Below are 21,881 nucleotides of genomic sequence, written 5' to 3' on the forward strand. Positions count from 1 at the left end.
TAATGGCACAAAACCAGGGGACCTCGCTTCAACAAGGGGCTACATTTTTGTATGTTTCCATCACATTTTCAAAAGAGAAAAGAGACATATGAGAGTAGACTATTCCAGTGCATACCATCTATTCTTTGAACCCACTATATCATCTATACTGTAGTTGACGTATTGTGCATGATTCCCCATATTTGTAGCTTCTGCTGCATGTTTATATGTGAGTGGCTAACTGTTGAGTTCTGTGGTACAAAGTTGTTCTTAAAACTAAATACAGTTAGATTGTTAGCTTTGGCAGGGCCAGTAAGACCCCAATACTGCAAAGCTTTTAAGCACATACCTAAGTCCATCCCTATTCAGCAAAGCACTTAAGCATGTGCTACTTTATGTACAGTCTTAACGCCCATTAAACTTATATACCTTGCTGAATTGATGCCTGAAAAGCATATGCACTGAACTTAACCATTGTCAAGTAATATTACATTGCAAAAGCCTGCCTCAAAGGGACTAGGTGCTTTCTTCCCTCCACCCCCCTTACCCCTCCCCACCCCAGTATGAAAAGTTTTTTAAAAATAAAAGTGATTCTGTTAATATATAATTTGAGGTGAAAAATACATAGATGTGCCTGATCCAAAACGTGCAAATTCTCTGTTGCACTTTCATCAGGGAAACAAAAAGAATAGCTTCAAGTCAAAATAAAGTTTCCTTCAGAGACTTTTAAACATTAAGACAAAGCCTGGTACAGCTATTAAGTTATAGGGATCCCAGACTTTTCTGTGCAATATTCACAATGGAATTTCAGATGCTTTTTGTTCAGGTTTGATCAGCTAGGAAACTCTGTATTTCAAGTATTTTAACTTCAGACAAGTTATTCAGAATTACACAGACAGTGATAAGAAAGACGAAGAAAACTCAGAAGAAAAACATTACAATACCTACTCACAACAAGGTATTTGTAATGTAAAACAAATACAACTCTTAACACATTCTTTGCGTTAGTCATATGTTTTAAACAACCTGAGACAGAGGGGTAAAAATGAAAAACTGATAGTTAAAACAATCTTTAAAAAATCTCATTAAACAGCTCATTAAAAAAGAAGACACTGAAAGCTACCGTATGTCCTCCATTTCTACAACCAGAAAAGATTTGATTTGATTAATTGGGACCAGAGTAAATGCCAGGTCTTTGGCATAATCCTCTTCAAGAATACTTAGAAGAGCACAGATAGACCTGAGAACCTCAACCAATTCAGCCAAAAGACAAGACACAAGCGCCAGCACTGAGTTTTTCAGCAGGTTTAGTTGACATGGTAGTAAAGAAACCTGAAGCTGCTATCACCTTATCTACATCAGGGTTCCCAACTGCGTTAACTCTTGTTCGGCTGAAGCAGTGATAGTAGCAATGGGAATTTTCTTCTAAAACTGCTAGAGTAGACAAGGCCTCAGGGACTCTGCAAATCCCATACATTTCCATTTCTCATGTCTCTTGGGATTTGACTACGTAGGCAACAATGTATTTTACGTGAGCCTACATGGACATTTAAATTGTCCTCCAGAGATAGCCAGCAAAGTCAACATGAATAGAGAAAGGATGTGGTAGCTCACACCTCGCTTATAGCTGTTGGCAGCAGACTCGGTACTGCATTGGTTTGTACTCAGTTCACATTTGGAAGGTTCTCTTCACAACCATAAGGTCTAGGAACTTTTTTTTTAAAGTTTAGTTTCTGCATATGCTGATGAACCCCATGGTGGGTGGGGCAACTGCCCCACTTCCCCAGATCTATCACTAACATAGCTATCAACTGATATGGGTACCAATAACCTAAATATCAAGTGGAAGAGCTGAACTTGCCACTGCCTCTTAGCAGCGTTCAATTGGATTTTATAGCAAGACAGAGATGGGGAATATAATCAATTTATGTTAACAAAAGATGTGTTAAAATAAATATATTACTTTTCTATTTATTAAAAGATCTTCTAATTCAGGAAATAGTATAAGTGCACCCTCATCAAGAGGAAGTCGACCCTACTATAGTTATAATGTGTCTTTCAATTTTTTATATCCATAAGATTACAGAGGACAGTTGGAGCCTGTCAACCTGCATACCTAGTTAGACATTTAAATGAATATAAATTTTTAATCATACAATGTGGACTTCTCATATTTATTTTTATTCACTATGCACTGAGTTGACTGCATTATGTCAATGTTTGCTGTGTTAACTATATCTAAAGGTTATCCAGCACACTGTGATATGAAAAAAATGCTGGCACTTTACTTACAGAGAAACAGTACTCTGCTCCACCGGTACTTTCTGTTGGTGTTATGTGAGACGAGAGTAGAGGGAAACAATCTCAAATGTATGTGTTAGAAAATGAATGGAAGCTGCCATCCTTATTAATTTGTATATCAAAGAGATGTAAAGATGTCACCCCATTTCACTTGCAGCACGATATTCATAGGCCATTGTCAAATTTCATAGAAAAAGTCTGACCCCTTCAGATGCTTTAAATCAAAATGTTTAGAGTAGAACAATGCCACACTGAAGGCTTATGATGCATTACAAAATTGAGAAAAACAGAATTCATTTTAATTTTTAAAAATGTCATGTATTATTTTGCCTCCGTCTTTCTTGTTTTTTGCACTTCACTGCATTCTAACAGCCACATTTAAGACTTCTGATTCTCTTGTAAACAAAGGCCTGCACAGCTGTTACTTTGAAACAAGTGCACTATGGGCCTGATCCAAAGGCAGAGAGCTTTTCCATTGATTTCAATGGGCTTTGGAACAGACCTTTATTGAGCTATATCTTAAACTGTATTTTTTTTTAAAGTTGAAAAATGCCTCAAAATTTCCACAATCTGTTTACTAAGTGAAACTATTCTAGTGATATGCAGAAAACAAATGGAGACTTAGCTTTACACCAAGCGATAATATGAAATGTACCCTTATGATACTACTGCCAAATACTTTTAATATCCCAATAATGTATTGTTACTCTACAACAATACAGAATAATTTTAAATCCCCATTCATAAGGATTCCAATTATAATCTAATTCAGTTCCGATTAACTATGCTTTGATGGCAATTCCCTTATACAAAAAAAATAGCCTAAGATAATGTGTTGCAAATATAGTTTCAATGTTAATAAGAGGCAGTTTAACAGCCTGGAGAAGATCATTCTGACTGCATTTTCATTGCAATGCTAAAAAGTATATAAGGCACCGCAATTACAGATGTAATATAAAAAAAAACAAAGTTATAAACTACAGTTTGGTCAGGATAATTTTAATTTTACTTTAGGTAGCCTACTTTTTTAATAAGCAAAAAATCCATTTTTTCCAGATTCACAACCTTGTGCCGGAGTTAAAACGCAGGGAAAACTGTAGATTTAAATCAGCGTCATCAATGTCATTATGTTTTTGATGCATCCACAATATACCATAGTCTCAGCACTGTGAAAGCAAAGCAGCTGTAAAGTCTTTTTAGAAAAAAATTCATGCAAAGGTTTACATTCAAAGTTATTCAGTGCTTTTGATTTTTAGTATATTCCTGCTATAATAATTTTATTGCAGTGAGTACATTTTATAAAAATCAGATTTTCAACATCATCTAGATATAACTTGTTAAAAATATCTGTAAATAAACTTCATGTTCCAAGAAAAGATAGGGAGGGAAGCAGATAAAACATTCAGCTATGATACCTCAAGCCACAGCATTACCATTTAATCCAAGACATGGGTACTAGTACACAGAGACATAAATTTTAAAGGTAGAATTCTCCTTTCCAATCTGAACTGCAGATTTCTTATCCATAGTGGAGATCTGTAGTACATATTCTGCATGCAATATCCTTTTAGGGCCAGGTGCATAGTTGTGCAAAGTGGTGTCGGTGCAGTGTGGAGATACACGCCTTTATACCAACTAAGGATCTGGCTCATAGGATGCTATTGATATCATTGGCACAAATCCAGATTATACAATGGAAACCTGCAGTAACCATTGGAGATGAGTATTTTGATCTAGGGCCCTGATCCAATTCCCGATGAACCCAACAGAAGTCTTACTATTCATTATAACAGGAGTAGGATTGGGCTGTAAGTCTTTAAAGTTAACAGTCAGAAAAGAGCCACTAGAACATATTCATAAAATATCTTTTCAGATGTAGAAAGAGTATATTAAATTTAATACTCTTTCTACCTCTGAAAAGTTTCTTTTAACCATGAACATGTCTCAGTAATTCTTTACAAGCTCTTTTCTGACTGTGACACATGAGGAGTCTCATGCATGGCCGTACAATCTTTGGACTGCCCTGCTCCAGTGGTACCAAGCTCACACAGGGAGGAAAGTGTCTTTAAAAATTTAGACTGCTTGGTCTCTTGCTCTGTGTCAGCAGCAGCTGGATGTGGCATAAAAGCAGCATGTGCCATTGCAGGAGGAGTGAGTATCTTGCATCTCATGACAGAGCCCCTCATTGACTATTTACATTGCTGTAGGGCCTCGGAGTCTCAATCCTGGACTAGGACCCCATTGTACTAGGTTCTGTGAAAACAGGGAACAAAGATCCCTGCCCCAAAGGGTTCATAATCTAAGTATAAGATATGAAACGACAGATAGATCCAGATGTGCTAAGGAGCACAAGGAAACAATGAGACAATATTTGTAAGCTGTTGCTTGTTGCTGTTAGGGAATAGGAGTGATGGATACCTGTGAAAGTTCTATCCAATCTCTGACAGAAAGGTAGTAGCAGCACCATCAGAGGATGGGGCATTAAAGCATAAAGAGAAAGGGAATGAGGGCAATAGACAGCCATGAAGAGATATCAGGGAGGCAGGATGGAATGTCGGACAGACAGATCAGGACAGTGAAACAAATGTGAGTCATCAGCATAGACATGCTAGAAGATATGGGCTTCCAATGATAGGATGTAGAAGGAGATGTGGAAGGGGCAAGGGCAAGGGACAATGAAGGAGCAATCAAACATGTAAGGAGAAGAAAACCATACCACAATAGCTAAAGAAGGACAGGCTATCAAGGATGAGGGTTTGGTGAAGTGTGTTGGAGAAAGCAGAGATGCCTACAATGGCAAGGCTCTGAGTGTGACATTTTTATGAAATAGCTATTTTCACATCAGAAACATTAAAAATGGGAGCTTCCATATGTTTTGATGTAAAGCCATCTTCATGCACAAACGGACCTATTTTTCCTTGAAAGATTTACCTATTCTGTGAAAATGGGCCCCATTTAAAGGTGTATAATAAAATGCAAAAAGCATGATCCTGGAGTACTTTTGCTATTTATTATGAATACTTCAAATGCCCCATAGCAGAGATTGAAATAACAAAAAATTAATTCCAAAGCCGAACTGCACAACCGCTCTGCTTTCCTACTAAATCTAAACAATATTTCAAGCCTTATTACATTGGCAGCATAATTATATTTATATGATGATTTTTAAAGTCTTTTTACATCTTTCTGCAATGTTTGAATTTTGATAAATTAAATCAATTACTTCTATATGAACTTTTAGCATGTACCTGAAAAATACACTAATGAAGTTCGCTTTATGTAAAAATAGTAGAAGATTTTTCAGCACAAAATAAGGGTCACAGGTAAAACCATTACCAGCCAAACTTAATCATAGAATATTAGGGTTGGAAGGGACCTCAGGAGGTCATCTAGTCCAACCCCTTGCTCCAAGCAGGACCAATCCCCAGACAGATTTTTGCTCCAGATCTCTAACTGGCCCCCTCAAGGATTGAACTAACAACCTTGGGTTTAGCAGGCCAATGCTCAAACCATTGAAGCTATCCCTCCCCACATTAAGCTGTGCAAATCATCTATTCTAATGAAACGATCACATATTACATGGCGCCGTGAAGGTTAATCTTTATTCTTTCAGTATTGTTGATTACAAAGTGTATTTTTAGATCAAACAAGCTTCTCACTTCTTAATGGCTTTAGTGAAATCTAAGGCTAGTTGCAGCTCCCTGTGAGTTTTAATGCTGCAGTGCCCTTAGTTTTCTTTTTCAAATGGGATAAAAGTGATTCATTGTTAAAAACCAAAAGTGTGATGCTGATGAATCAGACTTTAAAAGTGCAGGATAAAAGGCTATTTTTCTGTTGTAAACTCTTGGTTGGGTCCCTTTGGATGCTGTATTTTCAATGTCCTTTTTGTACAGGGAAGCAGATTTTCCAGATGCAACGTCCATAGATGTTAAAGGACATAACAAAAGCAACCTTTGGTTTGGCTTATGTTCCCCCCTGCTCACTAGCAGATCACCGGGTTATACCGCTGACCAGCAGATGGAGACACAGTATACTTCTTGGAAGATGAAATATAAATACAGGTAAAATCTACCTTTTGCTTCACTAGTTGTTTCTTTGTCTCTAATGCATTAGACAGGCTAGCCCAGTCCCATTCAGCTCCAAGGTTTATTTTGTTTTTATTCTGACATGCCACTTGAATTACAGTTGCTATTCTTTTTCTATATCATTGACTCACTCGGTGGCATTTTTTTTAAACACAGTTTGGCAGCTACCTTTGTATTTTCTTTGCTGCTGTTTAAAGCTGAACTGGGAGAATAGTTCCTAGTGAATAATTTGACAAATTTAGCTTCTTTTTCTGTGAATGAACTGTCCAAAAGCAGCTTATAATTTTCTGAAACGTATTAGTTAGTCAAAATTAATTTCCAAATAAGTCCAAGCACCGTTCTTGACCTGTAGATTGCTTATGAGCCATTCAGTGTTAGTATTAAAAACTCAGTCTCTCCTGTTTTTGTTTGTTTGTTTGTTTTATTGGACACATCAGTCACATGGTTTTGTTTCTGTTTCCCAAATGAATAGATGTAACTTTTAAGTTGGGGGGGGGTTTCTCACCCCAAACCTAATACAGTACACCTCTACCTCGATATAATGCTGTCCTTGGGAGCAAAAAAATCTTACCACGTTATAGGTGAAACCGTGTTATATCAAACGTGCTTTGATCCACCGGAGTGTGCACCCCCCCCCGGAGCACTGCTTTACCGCGTTATATCCGAATTCGTGTTATATCGGGTCGCGTTATATGGGGGTAGAAGTGTGGTTCAAAATTGCTTTCCCTGATTATTCTTTAATATTGTCTTAAAATAGGTTACTTTCCAAAATCATTCCTGACTATAAACTCAAATCATTTGAATGTTCATTGAAAACTGACTGAAGAGAAAGTTTTAAATAATGTTTTTTTCACTAAATGGATTAAATAAACCAGGTTTTTTTAAATATATAAAATATATAAAAACAAAACTTACATCATGTGCAATCATAAAGACCCCCCCCGCCCCCAGCATGAGTCGTCAACAAGGTATTAACCTTGAAGCTTCAGATCCCCCGCACAGACTTTTACCACTTAAGCTAAAGAAGTAGAATAGCCTCTCTGTGGATCAGCTATTAAACAGGAACACAATATATATTTTACCAATGGATTACACAGTTATTTGCTAGGCAACAGTATAAAATTGGAGAGCAGGAGCTCTGGAGTCTCTCCCTGGTTCTGGGAATGTAGTCTAGTCATTAGAAATCAGCTAACCGAAGAGCTATTGGGCCCATGCATTCTGAATAGCAGTGTGGCTGAGACTTGGGCCTGCTATATCAGAGGGTTGGATTCTATTCCCAGCTCAGCCATCAGCTGCCTCATACAAATGCTCAATTAATTGATTTGTAAAAGTGTGGGGAATTATATTTGACTGCTTTCTAAGGTAAGTATGAGGCCTTGCTAAATAATGACTTTGAAGTGAAAAGAAACGTTGGGATGAATCTGCTGAGCAATAATAACTCAGCTGAAGGCAGTGTGATGAATCTACTGTTTCTGCTCTTCTGATCGGAAAGTGATAGCTGAGCTAGGAAGAGAGGGTTCTGTGGCAGGTAGAAAGATGGATGGAGGCCTGGAGGGACAATAATGAGGACAGTTGCTCAGGGTGACTGAACTGGGCCTTAGAGTTGTCTGTGTACAGATGGGTCTATCTTAGTTTAAGAAAAGCAAGGACTCATGCACATAAAGAAATAAGTTGCACCAGACTTGATTCCATGACACCAATTTCCCTCCCATAACAGAAAACCAAAGCCCTGAGATTAATCACCACTTGAACAAAAGGCAACAATACTAATAGCATTCACTAGAACTGAGACCAGAACTCTAGTGTCAAGACATTCAGCTCACCTTCCCCTAGGCTAGAGGATATTTTGCAGTGCAAGCTCTCTCTTTTTCCCATGGAACATTAATTTATGTTGCAGTGCAGAGAAACAGGGAGCTTGAGGCAGCTGAAAAGGGTAATGTCCTGCTAAATCTGGCACACTTCAGAGCTCTGGTCCAGAGGAGGCCTGTTTGGGGAGATGGGGAGGGGATGGAGCCAGAGATCATCACACAGTCCCCAGTATGTTTCCTCCAGCTGGGGTGTATAGCTTACAAATGGTCACATGGGAGTTAATGTTGCTCCAAAGCATATCTAATTCTCACAGAGTATCCTCATAGATTGTACTGCACAGCCATGGGTTGAGACAGTGGGATGCAGTCAACAGAAGCACAGCCATGATAGGAATCATGCTGCCAGATAGGTGTAGGAGAAGTAGACATAGGAGAAAACTGGGCCCTCAATTCAGAAGCTTTAGGATCTATAAGGTTAAGAGCTGAGTTCCCTGTGGATCCCCTGATTCTGCATGCTTAGAAACCCACACCCAGTCTCCTTCTTCCCTAAAGGGAGCACTCAAAGGACACTCAGCAATGTAAATAACCTGGAGTTTTCTGGACCTTTTATTCCATGGGAAAGCACATTATAGTAGATTATTCTTAAAAGGTCCTGAAAGTGGAATTAGCACCTAAGGCTCTTTTAACATACATTGCTTAGTGCTTGATTCACCGTGGCATTACTCCAGTTTTATGGGCTGGTAGCACCACTTATTTTTAGGGTTGTTCAGTACTTCCCATTATAAGACACCATTTTCAGTTGCATATAAACGTTGTCAAACTTTAACCATTTGGGCTGATTCTTTTTATTTATTTTTGTGGACAATTTCATCCAAAATAGTTCAGCCATTTCTGAGACTGAATCTAGGGAGGGAAATACATTGTTTTGCTCATGTTAAAAGATTCAGGTGACCTTTCCATTGAGCTCTAGCATCCCCATGCTTTGGAGCAGGTTTTTGAATTTGGTAGGCTGTGATCTTTATGTCTGGGATGTACCTTTTGCGATCTCTGTGAAAATCTGCTCAAATATGGCCAAATTATAAACCGCTGAAAAATCTCAATGTGCACAGTACAGTCCTGTAGCGCTTCACAGCTTAATTCCCCCAAAGACCGCATCCACACTGAGCATGCTCCAAGGTAGGGCTGAGCAGGACTTTTCCTACAATTGCAGTTTCCAACTGCTCCAAGTCATGCTGGGTCCAAGCACTAGAACTGAGAGCAGGGAGCTTCTCCTGTGAGAGATGAGGAGACCAGGGCGGGAAACTGGCACTGGGAGCCAGTGGGGACAGGGAACATGGGAATGAGTGGAGAAAGAGAGACAGATCGAATGAGGAGCTGGAAGAAGCAGAAACTGGGACTAGGTGGTCAAGGAGAGTGGACTGAGAGCGGTGGTGGGATGACTGTACTGGGACAGGGAGTCTGGAGGGGGAGACTAGGACTGGCTGAGAGTTGGGGATTTAGGGAAACTAAGACTAGCTGGGCAAGGAGACAGATTGTCAAACAGGGAGAGAAATGGGGGTAGGCACTGAGGCTGGGAGTAAGGAAACTGGGAATGAGATAAGAAGCCTGAGGTGTGGAGATAGGGAGTGGGACAAATAGCTAGGGGAGCAGAGGAGACAGGACTGGGACAGGGGCAGGTTTGAAGGGTCTGTGCCCACCTACAGGACACTCTCCCTAAGAGCCTAGAATGGTACCCAACATTACAGAGCTTCACCATTCCTCTGCTGTCAGCAAATATCTATGAAACCCCCTGGCAAAGTATTTGTCCCATCCTTTAATACTGTGGTCCACATAGAGGATGGCAATCTACTATTGTTTTCAGTTACTCTATTTAGCTCAAGTAGCAGATGTCTGTGTGGTGGATCTAAATGGTCTAACCTGATGAACCATGTGGATGTTAACATGATGCCATATGATAGAACTTTTTTTACAGTTTGATTTTTTAAAAACCTAGGAAATTACAAACAAAAAATGACATTAAAGGGACATCATCAAGGTTGCAAAGTCAAGCTCTCAGATGTTAAGAAATGCCAGAATTAAGGGTTAATTAAGAATTAAGCCTCATGCCTTACATACCACACTGTTCAAATCCTGCTTTGAAGACAGAATTAATAATTTCTTCATGGGTTTTTCCATGGTGCTCATTGCTATAGTGTCTGAGTGCTTCACATTAATTTTCACAGCACCCCTTATGCGGTGTGATGGTGGTATTATCCCCATTTTACAGATGAGGATCTGAGGCAAAGGGAAATTAAGGTCAAAAGTATCCAGTAATTTAGGCTGCTTAATTTGAGGCAACTAGGACCAGATTTTGTGGAGTACATAATAACGTATAGTATTTTATATGTTCAAGCACAGCTCTCAGGCACTGCTGACTGGTAGTCATGCTTAATAGTTAGAGCAGAGATCAACGCCAGATGTAAGGTTGGAACTGGAGTGAGGGTAACACTAGAATCAACGTCTGGGTTGAGGTCAGAACTGAGATCAGAGTTCATAGAAAAGCCAAAATCAGTACTATAGCCAGAGTCCAGGTGCAGGCCAAAAGTTGAAGCCAGGCAGTCAGCGTGCACGAACAAACCAAACCAGTACTATAGCCAGAGTCCAGATACAGGCCAAAAAGTTGAAGCCAGGTGGCCAGAGTCCAAGAATCCAGGGAGGTCAGGAGGGTTAGTCACAGGGCTGCAGCAAGGCGTGTAAGACAAGGAAAAGACTGGAACAGGACTTTGACAGGGCTGAGGCAAGAACAAGAACTGGATCAAGAGCAGGCTGGGAGGGCTGAGCATCTGATACACTGTGCGGCAGCAGGAGGGTTCTTGAGCAGGTAGTGCTGTTACACACATTGATTTGCAGTTCTGCTGTCATTGGGGAAATACCTGAGCCTGGGGGTCATCTGACCCAGGCTCTGCTAAGGGATAGGTTGCTCCCACATGCCTGAAGGCTGAGTCACTGCACGCTCTGTAGGAAGGGTAAGTCAGTGCTGCTGAGGCGTTGCAGCATGCCAGAGTGATGATTCACTGCAGCTGGGACTGCTCAACACTTCTGCAAATCAGACATCAGGATCTCAAGTCAGGCACCCAGAAAATAAGCAACAAAATTAGTGACCACATGTGAAAAGTTTGACTTAAGTGACTTGCCTAGTACCGCACAGGCACTCAGTGGCAGAGACAGGGATAGACTCCAGTTCCACAGAGGCGCATTCAACTGCCTTAACCATGACACTGTCCTTTCTCTTCCTGCAATACCCTGTGTCATTCACTACAAGCATTCCAACTTCTACAAGAAAGGAAGCAAGAGTCCTACAGACAACAGCCTCCTTCACTGCACAGCCCTTATTCATCCCCTAAGCCAGCCCCATCCTGTGCACTGAATGAGGGAGAGGTTCTCTGGAACAAATAGTATGTGATCACGTAATTAAAGACTGCATCATAATGCATATGCCCGGGGGTTGGGGGGCAAATTAAGGTTGCACAGGCAATCTTAATTTTGGCATGTCTTAACTTTTGAGTTCTTGACTTTACAACCTTAATAATGTTCTTTTAAAGTAGTTTTGTGTTTAATAATGGATTTACAGCAGCATAAAGCTGTAGTAATGCAGTAGTGAATCAGGCCTGTAGTGCACACTTTTGATAGAATGCATTCAGGCACAGTGCACTTCGCTGTGAGAGCAAACATTCAGATTTAACCCCAAAAAATGCAGTACATGGACACAATACCCACAATACTAATTGTCCAGCTATTTTTTATTAATAGCCAGCTAATTTATTTCAAATCTAGTCAGGGTGAGATCTACTTAATGAAGACTATTTGCATGCCAAGTTTTAAGGATCGAGGTTTAGCTGTTTCAGTGAATGCTGCATAGCAGTAAAGCCCAGCAATAACTTAGCTTTGGGTGTCAGTTGTAACTGTGCATCCAAAAGCATCAGAGATTCATGTAGTAAATTTCTGTAGTGACCAACAGAACATTATTTTGTACAGAACCTCATTGTAGGAGTTGGCAGCTTCTCCAGAATATCTAAAAACTTCTGAAAATGGAAGAGATGGATTCACTGTCTTTCTCTCTGACCTGGATAAATGTCTCTTTGAGGTACCATAACATCAACACTGGAGCATAAATAAGGGCTATCCCAGCCTCTGCTGTCTTATAACCCATGACAGGATAATCAAAAAGGAAAAATCTTTGGTATAGCCTCTGAAGTTGAATAATGTGATGGACCATATCCAAAGATGATTTAGATGACAGCCAGCTAAAGTAGATGACATGCAGACAAACTAAAGACAGCTGCCACAGGTGTATGTCCTTGGGCTTTTTTACATTTCAGATCCTTACAGCATTCTCTTTTTAATAATGAAACAAATGGCAATGACAAGGCATAGAATCATCCTTCTTTAAGAAGTACAATCGGTCACATGGTATTTACTGAATACAAAATTCAGCAAATTTCAGTTTTTGAGCACCAGTCCTGTTTCTGGTAAATATCACAAATAAGTAAAAAGAACAGTTTATGGATTATTCACAAAGTATCAGATGTTAGTATTCAGTTCTGGAGCTTCAAAAGTGGTCACCCAAATCATTAGCAGGTTGAACACACATATTCCATGTTGAATGCATATTCACAATCAAATACATATATTTGATATAGAATGTGTGCGCATCTTTGACAGAATAAGACAGGCCAGTTTTAAAGCTTCTCAAATTCATTAATAATGAGGTGTATGAATATAGAAAAATCAAACTCAAGGCCATATTATCTGTCTGAGGTTATAGCTCACATTTATGGTATTTATTTCATATCAGAGAAATACAACTTTTAAATTTAAAAATATTTCCCTTTGTTACTTCTAACTGTATTCCACTTTCTTAGCACTATTACACTGTGCAAAACCTCTCTAATAAAATATTTATTATAATTTAAAATGTTTTTAGCTAGTAGATGTGTCAATTCATCAGGCATCAGATATGTGGTACCCCAGATAACACAGAAGTCACATATTATTCATTCAATCATTTCTGAAAGAGCCATTATGGTCTATCATGTAAAACTGATTTTTTCCCCCTGAATTTTAATGTGAATACATGACAGCTATTGCTAAACCATAATATTTTGTCTGTTGTTAATACAGATGAAGCCAAACTGCAAAATATGAATTCAGATTTTGAGCTCTACACAATTCAAAGGGGTTAGGCAGCAGGGGTTAGGCAGGGGTTAGATCTGGTTTGGGATTTTGAACTTCAGCATCCATAACCTTTTTTCTCCAGCCACAGCCTCCACTCTGAAGAAGAGGAGGGGAGTGGCTTAGGGGCCACTATGCAGTATCTATGCCACCCAGAAATTCCCTTATGCCAGGAGAAGTGTCAGGTAGCTGGCTAACAGCTTTAATTCTCCTTTGTGCCACTGGAGTGACACTTAAAGGACTGGTGAATCTGGCCTTAAATTTGCTGAATGTCACTTTAGGGAAATACTATTCAACCAGTTCTTCTTCCTATGAGATTGTTGGATCTGGGGTTTTGGTCTGAGCCTATGTCAATATTTATCCCCTCCGAAAAATAAAAGTGATTTAACAGTGTTATAGATATGTTTGCCTGAACAGATATAAATATCAAAATGGTTTCTGAGTTACATAAGCAAACACACACAAAAAGCCCTATGCACTAATAAACTTCTATTGTTCTTTACATTGCTAAGATTATTGATAGCAAACAAACTGTTTGGAAAATGTTACCAAAATTGCTCTTGAGTTTTGTCAGTCTGAAGCAAATATGTATTCATGGCCATATTTTAAACCCCTTTAAAACAGGCTAATAGAAGGGCTGCTTTCATCTTCAATATGTTCTTAGCAGTAATATTATGACCAGTGATGCTTTAAGAAAACAGTACAAGCTGACCTTTATAACTCTGTAAACACAGAGGGCTCCCCAGTTCTATGGTCGCAGTTTAGTTACAATAAAATATACTTCTGAACACAGTCAAAAACTTCTTGTTGTCAATTATTCAGCATTCCCATAAACCATTAGATGGTCAAAAATATCTTTAATTGATTCCATCTCTACCTACAGTACTTATTATTTATTACTATAACAAACTTCTCCATGGGAACAGCTAATTGTGCCTCCCTAGTGGCCACTTCAAGTGGAGTAAGCATTGCACAGCGCTGCCTAAGATACTGCTGAAAGGTCTTCAGCATTTGGGATTTGATTAAAACTGTATTACATGTACACATCAGCAACCATTGCCAAAACAAAACACTAATTTAAAAAATCCTTCTGCTATACTGCTTAACACAATTGAAAAAAAAGCTTTGCATGTGTGGAAAGCGGGGGGTGGGGGCTGATCCGCTGTCTTTTTTTCCAGACAATCATTTCGTAATAGAAATAATATAGTATTCTCTTGTACAATGAGATGGGAAAGTGTGAACCCTACCAGCTGCACTGTGGGAGAGACCTTTTCCTCTGACATACATGTAGCACAGCAAGCTATTACAGTCTAAACTGCACATTTTTGTTTCTTTTTTTTTTTTAAGCATAATTGTTAATCTGTTCCATAGTAGAAAAGACAGATGTTATGGAAATAGTAAGCCACACTCGGCTTAGATTGTTTTGTGAAGAGAGATTCCATAGGCAATGCTTCACAAAGGAAGATTTGGACAATAAAGCCTCCATTTTGAGGCAGGCAGGTGAGTTGTAAATAATAAATAAAATCAATATAATAAACAGCACCCATTGCACCTTTTGTCCAAACATTTTCAAAGTACTATACAGAGATGGATAATATAATTTCTATGCAGTAATCAATACAAAACACCGTTTTAAAAACATACTAGACCTTAATTATTTGTTTTAAACTTATGATAAAGGCATGCAGTATTATCTTCATTTAGAGCCACGCGAGTCCCTCAGTCATATAACTCCCTTCGTCGGACCAAACAATGAACATGTATCACCTAAGCTACATAAATGAAAAGGAAGCTGTCTCAGCTACACACAATTTAACATATCCAGGGGCAGATCCTCGTAGTCTTACTTAGTGCTTCACTAATGGTTTAAGCGAAACTGTGTACCTGACAGTTATCTAACGCAATTCAAAGGAAGCTGGATTTTCACCTTGTAGGAAGGAGAACCAGGTGTGCTCAGCCTGTATGCCAGTGTGTTCAGCTTGTATGCCAGAAGGTAACTGTGTACAGAACTTCAACGACTAGTCCTTTTAAAAATGGCACCATAGATTGATTGGTGAGGGACACCCAAGGCACAGAGAGGGTCAAATGATCTACAGGGCATGAAGAGACACAGACAGTAATCTTATAGATGTAAATAAACTTCTGATAAAATATCAGTACAACTACAAGCATATATAGGTGATGCATAAATACTGTACTCTGGCGAAAATGTGAGCCAGTAATAAGTGTGTGTCAACCTCTTAATGGCTGTTGCATTCAAAATTTCATTTCATTCAAAAATTTTCACAGACTTTTTCAATGAGATAAAATGAAACAAATCCTTTTCATTTTATTTTTTGTTTTTCCCTTTTCTCTCCCTTCTTCCCTGCCCTTCCATAGTTAAAGAAGGAGAAATACAATTTTAATATTTTTTTCAGTTGTCAAAAACTGAGCATTTTTTGTTGAAAAATGAAAATTGTATGTCAGAAAGTCAATTTTCATTGAAATAATGTTATAATAAAAAAAATTTCAAGCAGTTCCAACAAATAGAGTGGAACCAAAAGTGATAGATACCCCAAGACTTAAAGAGTGGATATTGGGAAATAAGAACACCATCAAAAATGACAGAGGTTACAAGCTTAGGACAGAGGAAGAATAGTGGAGTTCTCAACTGTGATTCAGATGGGTGCTGGTAAAGCAGGATTCGAAGAAAATTTACACTAATTTTTGGACAGATTGAATTTGTGATGATAGTACATCATCCAAAATGGAGATATCTGAGATACCAGACAGAGAGCAAGAGATTGAAGAGAGAAAGATATTTGGGAGTCTTCAGCATGGAGGTGATAGCTGTAGCACTCTAGTTATCTAGAAATCTCATGTGTCAACTCATCGTACATGTCTTATGATGCAATATTTTGGTGTGGATATTTTGTTCCAGATATTACAAGTGACCTGCAATTAGAAAATCATATATCTAAGTAAGCACCTTTAGCACTTAGCACCAGATCCTCAGCAGGCGTAAATTGGCATGGCTTGATAGAAGTTAATGGCACTTAATAGTCATGACATAACATTGCCCATTGAGATTACAGTGAGTATAACATTTGCCACTCAGCTGATATTACACTAATGCCATATCTCTTATGTACAGGAAGGTGGTTATTCTAGGTATGTAACATGGTGAGTGCTGAGATTTTAATGGCATGAATGGTAAGAGAGGTTGAATCACCAGAAATTCTGCTGGAATAAAACTTAAAGCAAATGGGAAAGGAATTATTGTCTTTGAGGGTTTTTTGGCTTACAGGAATGCTAAAAGAGTGGTGTCAATACAATCAATTTTCAATGAACTTTGCAAAATCCAGAGCAGGGAGAAAGGGACCTTATGCTTAAAAACTATTGATATAACTTTAATTGTATTATAGGGTTTATGTCCAGTTTTTAACCTTTCCTTCCTGAGGTGATTTTAATCAATTTTATTTAATCAACTTTTATTCTGCAAACTCCTCAGGCTTGATTTTGGTGTAATTTGCATCAGTATCAAGCCAGAGTAACTAAACTGAAGACTTGGAGTGAACATCAATATGGAAGTGAACCAGGAGGAGGGAGAAAAATTGTTCTTCTTAACCTCTGAGGAAAAGACAAGAAGCAATGGGCTTAAATTGCAGCAAGGGAGGTTTAAGTAGGACATTAGGAAAAACTACCTGTCAGGATGGTTAAGCACTGGAATAAATTGCCTAGGGAGGTTGTGGAATCTCCATCATTGGAGATTTTTAAGAGCAGGTTAGACAAGCACCTGTCAGGGATGGTCTCGGTAATATTTAGTCCTGCCATGAGTGCAGGGGACTGGACTAGATGACCTCTCGAGGTCCCTTCCAGGCCTGTGATTCAATGATTCTATAAAAAGTAGTGGGAGATCAGAATCAGCCCCTTGTCTTTTCATTCTTGCTCTTTATGCTTTTCAGATCCTGAAAAATAATTCTCTTATTACCGTCTAAAAACCCACCTTGGATATCCACAATGTGTGAGATGTGTAAAAAGCCACTTAACAGAATTGTTTTTAAATGACACAAAGTATTTTTCTTCATTTTTTGTAATCATTTTTACTCACTGTCGTTGATAATATCCTCCAAAGCTTGAAAATGAAATCTGTTTTTTCTTCCACATTCCTTTTCTCTGTAGGTCTCTTAGCTAAAACACAGACCTGGGAGACAAGATAGCTGGGGTGAAACTCTGACTCTGCTGAAATCATTGTAAGCTTTGCCATTGACTTCAATGAGGCCTGGGTTTCACCCCTGCATTATATTTGCAACTCTGCTAGGATTTTCTGTGTGACCTTTGGCGGCCTCTTAATGTTAATGTGCCTAATTTCCCAGTCAGTAAAAACAGGATAATAATATTTACCTCCATCATGCGTATGTTGTGAGGGTCAATTTAATTAATTAGGAGTAGAGCTGGTCAAAAAAATTGAATTTCCATCCCCTGTGACATTCCAATACTTCAACATATGTTTTCATCTTGCCAATAATAAAATATACAATATAGTTATAGATACATTATATATACACACACACATGTTCTCTGACTATAGACTTTGCAGTGATATTTTCTGTATGGTGGGTAGGTCATATTTTGAGCCTACTAAACTTCACAGTGCCCATTTAACCCTTCAGTATCAAACCAGATCACTTTTATCAAATTCAAGATACTTATAACCAGAAATCTATCGAGTGAGAGTACAAATCAAAAGGGATAGCTTTCCCTGCTAGGGCTGACTTTTCAAATTATGTCCAAAACTTTCCGTTTTGTTTTCCTTTCTGACAGGAGATCCAAAAATAGGCTTTCCCTTTGGATTATTATTTCATTTAAATTAATTTAATATCACAGCTGAACACTTATTTAAAAGAACTACCTCTATAAATACAAATCATTGTCATTCACATGCCTAACATACAGAGAGAGCCTCTATAAAACCCAGATAAATAACTTGATTTTCAACAGACAACATAGTTGGCTCAGCTGTAATGGTAGAACCAGGGGATCTCCCTAAAGGACATCATTCTGCTGTTATTAGGACTTGCTATAAATAAAATATGAAGCATGTACTCTGAAAACAAATCTCCATTATGATTAGAACAGGGCACCGAAAAGGAAAGAGATTTAACTTCTTTCTCCTTGACCATTTATAGAACACACAGAAAAAGAAATCCATCTCAAACAAAAATCTTTACCAGATTTTCAGAGGAAAAATTATGAGATCTGAGCATGCTTTCCCTCCAATCCCTTTAATTGTCCCTACAATAATTAGGAGCATGGGATATTAGCACAAAGATGAAGCAACATTATAGTGCTTGTGAATATATGCCATCTCCTCAGAAAGAAGAGAAAGGAAAAGCCAAACAAAACCAAAACAGAAACCAGCATGTCTGACTAGCTGAAAAGGAAGGTGATGCAACCTACAGCAATCAAATACAAAATGGCTACCTTACAGTTGCAACTGAGTGTCTTCCTCAGATTTAAAGGGCTAGCTACCAGTAGAACATATTGAAAAAGCTTGATTTCTTTAAAAAAAAGTTCAGCTCAAACTGGGATGAGGTAGATAAAGAGATAGCACTTCTGGTTACTTATAGCAAGAAAAGCTAAATGCATAAATCGGTGAGGGCCAAAGATCTGGTAGTAAGAAATCCTGAATTTTTATAACTAAAGCCTGCTGTTGTATGTTTTGGGGTTATTTATGCCTGTTTTCCTCTCCTATGATATTATTAGGCATTATAAACTTTTTAAAAAATCCTAATTACTTTTGACATCATCACCTAACTGTTCTTGATCATCAAATTCTCAGTATTGCCAACACCAAACATTCAAACATCATGAATCAGACTGTAAAAATCATGAGATTAGCGCAAAAAACATGGTATTTCTTGTAAAATTATCTCTTGATTTTTGGCCTGTTCTTTGATTTTTAGCTCTCCCTGCCCATATCCAGTGTGTGTATCTATTACAGTCTCTCCCAGATTTACAGAGTAAGGTTAACATGGCTCCTGGTACAGGAGTTCTCACTGGAAGACCCAACTAAAATCAAATTACAAAGTTCTGCCAGATGGCATGGAGCTTCTAGCTTATCTTCAAACCTTAAAATTCAAATTACTTGTGTGTCATTTCCCCCCCCTCCAAATACCCATTCACCACCCAACCCAGCAATTAGTTATGCACCCACTCAGCCCCCATATCAGCTTTGCCCTCCCCGCAAGTTACACATCAACTTTATCCCTGCTCCCAGCCACACATCTACCCCTTGCCCCTCAGTGCACCTTTTCTCCTCCTGCTGCTGTAGGGGTTCCTCACCCCCTCTCCCAGGCTGAGGACTGGAGGTCCTCCCACCACCAGTAGACTGGCTTCAGCAGGGGCTGCAATCACCTTACTCATATGGCAGGAGTTTGCAACACTGTAGGGAACACAGTAGTGCACTTCCCTTAATGACATTACAACATCTCATGATGTCACTGATTCCAGTTTTTGGATGACCTTTGAATGTAAGCTCCCTAGACAGGAGCAGGGAAATGTGACTTTCAACTTTGTACAATGCCAAACACTGTGGGGCTCTGCTCCTACATAAAAATACAATACACAAAAACTCATAATTAATGCACTTAGTTCTAGTCAAGACAAATAAGATAGTTTGGCTAGTTTGCACACTAAGGACTAGTTTGCAAGCCTGACTGTAGTACACAAGATGAAAAGTAGTGCAGTGGTCATCATTAATATTTGCACAAATTAATATTGCTATGGTGTTCCCTATAATAAATATACATTTCCAATATTAAGTGTACTGTGGTAGCATAAATTAAGCAAATGATAAAACTGCAACGATATTAATGGTGACCCCCTTATCAAACCACATATTTTAGACTTCATAATTTTGTTTTCTTCACCTGAGCTTGAATCTCTAATACAGAGTCTACTTCTGCCCAATTCTTAACCACTTTGGAATATTCATATCTATTTGAAGGAAGAAAAATAAATTCTGTCTGAGCTCTCTATTCAACTGGTCAAGTGGTTCCAGTTCTAACTTGTTGTTGAGGCTTAGATTTTAATATCACTCTTTTTGTTAAGTAGAGCAAGGGATTTAACTTTTTTTTTTTTTGGTTGATTGGTTGTTTCCCCTTCTCTTGCCAATTTTGTTACAATAGCAATTCATTACAAAACAATCAAAAACACTTTTATCTTTTAAAAGAATCCCAGAAGAAAACCACTAAAAGGTTTTCATAACTATGTCTGATATTTGTACAATGGACTAGTTAGTATTTCAATAATAACCTCTTTTAGAGGATTCAGCTGTCCTATTGTATTAGTTTGTACATAGAGAAATGCCTAGTATTTTCTGTTTATATTTTGGCAGACAATAACACTCATAAACTATATAAAAGGCAAGTATGATACAGACTGAATGTATACTCTGTATATAAGTAGCCCTACTCAGATATTGAGCTGTTAGAACTCCTGTCCAGTATTCAGCAACAATGGGACCTCTGCTTGGCTGGAATGTAGAATGAAAGCACTTTCCCCCCTGAAATGACTGATTGGCCCAGTTCACTGACCAATAGGCACCTCAGTCAGAAGCAGGAGCTACTGGGGGCAAAGGAAAGTATGGGTATGCCATAGCCCCCAGCTGGACAGGAACTCAGCCATGGGGAGCAGCAGGACTGGACTGATTCCCTAACTCTCACTACATGGAAATAGAACTCCACCTACTTCTTCTGATGACTTGTCTAAGTGCTGGCTGCAAGAGGACAAAGAATTTGCAAGGAGATAGGGCCAGTAATGAGGACCTGCTGTAGGAGACACCAGAATGTTTCCTTTTGGTCCTACTTTAGAGGGGTGCCTTCCTAAACTCAAATCATTTTGGCTCAAGCTTTCACCTACAGACAGTTACTCCTAAGTGTTTTTCTCTAGGGACAGAACATAAAAGAGCCTGGATACTCAGTGTAAGCATATCAGAATCTGACCCTGTAGGATTAGTATTTATATTGCACCTGAGAACATAAGAGAGATTTGGGGAAGGAATCTTTTATAGGATCCTGACTCTGTGAGAGACTTCTGTATAAGGGGAAGATATTGCTGCTGTTACTCCCATCTGCAAGTAACCCCACTGACTTCAGTGGGATTTCTCACTATGTAAGATTCTGCTTAGTGTGAGTAAAGGTGGCAGAATGCAAGCCTAAGGCATTTAAACAAACCTGTGAAGTAGAGGTTGTGGTTCCTATTGTTTGATTGAGTCATCTTTCTATTACTTTCCCTTTTAACATTAGGCTTAAATTTCAAGTTACATTTCCAAAGAAATAGGGATGATAAGCTGTGGTGAGCTGATTAATAGTACTTACGCAAAGTTGAATGACCACAAAATTGTGAATGTGTGTATGTGAGTGATCTACTTCTTATAAAATAAATGAGTCTTCTTTCACATATTCAATAATACTCAGAATTCTCTCCCTTCTCTCCCTCCCCTCTGCACTCACTC

The sequence above is a fragment of the Terrapene carolina genome, unplaced genomic scaffold (genome assembly GCF_002925995.2).
Source record: "Terrapene carolina triunguis isolate 2854851 unplaced genomic scaffold, T_m_triunguis-2.0 Scaffold84, whole genome shotgun sequence".
NCBI lineage: Eukaryota > Metazoa > Chordata > Testudines > Emydidae > Terrapene > Terrapene triunguis.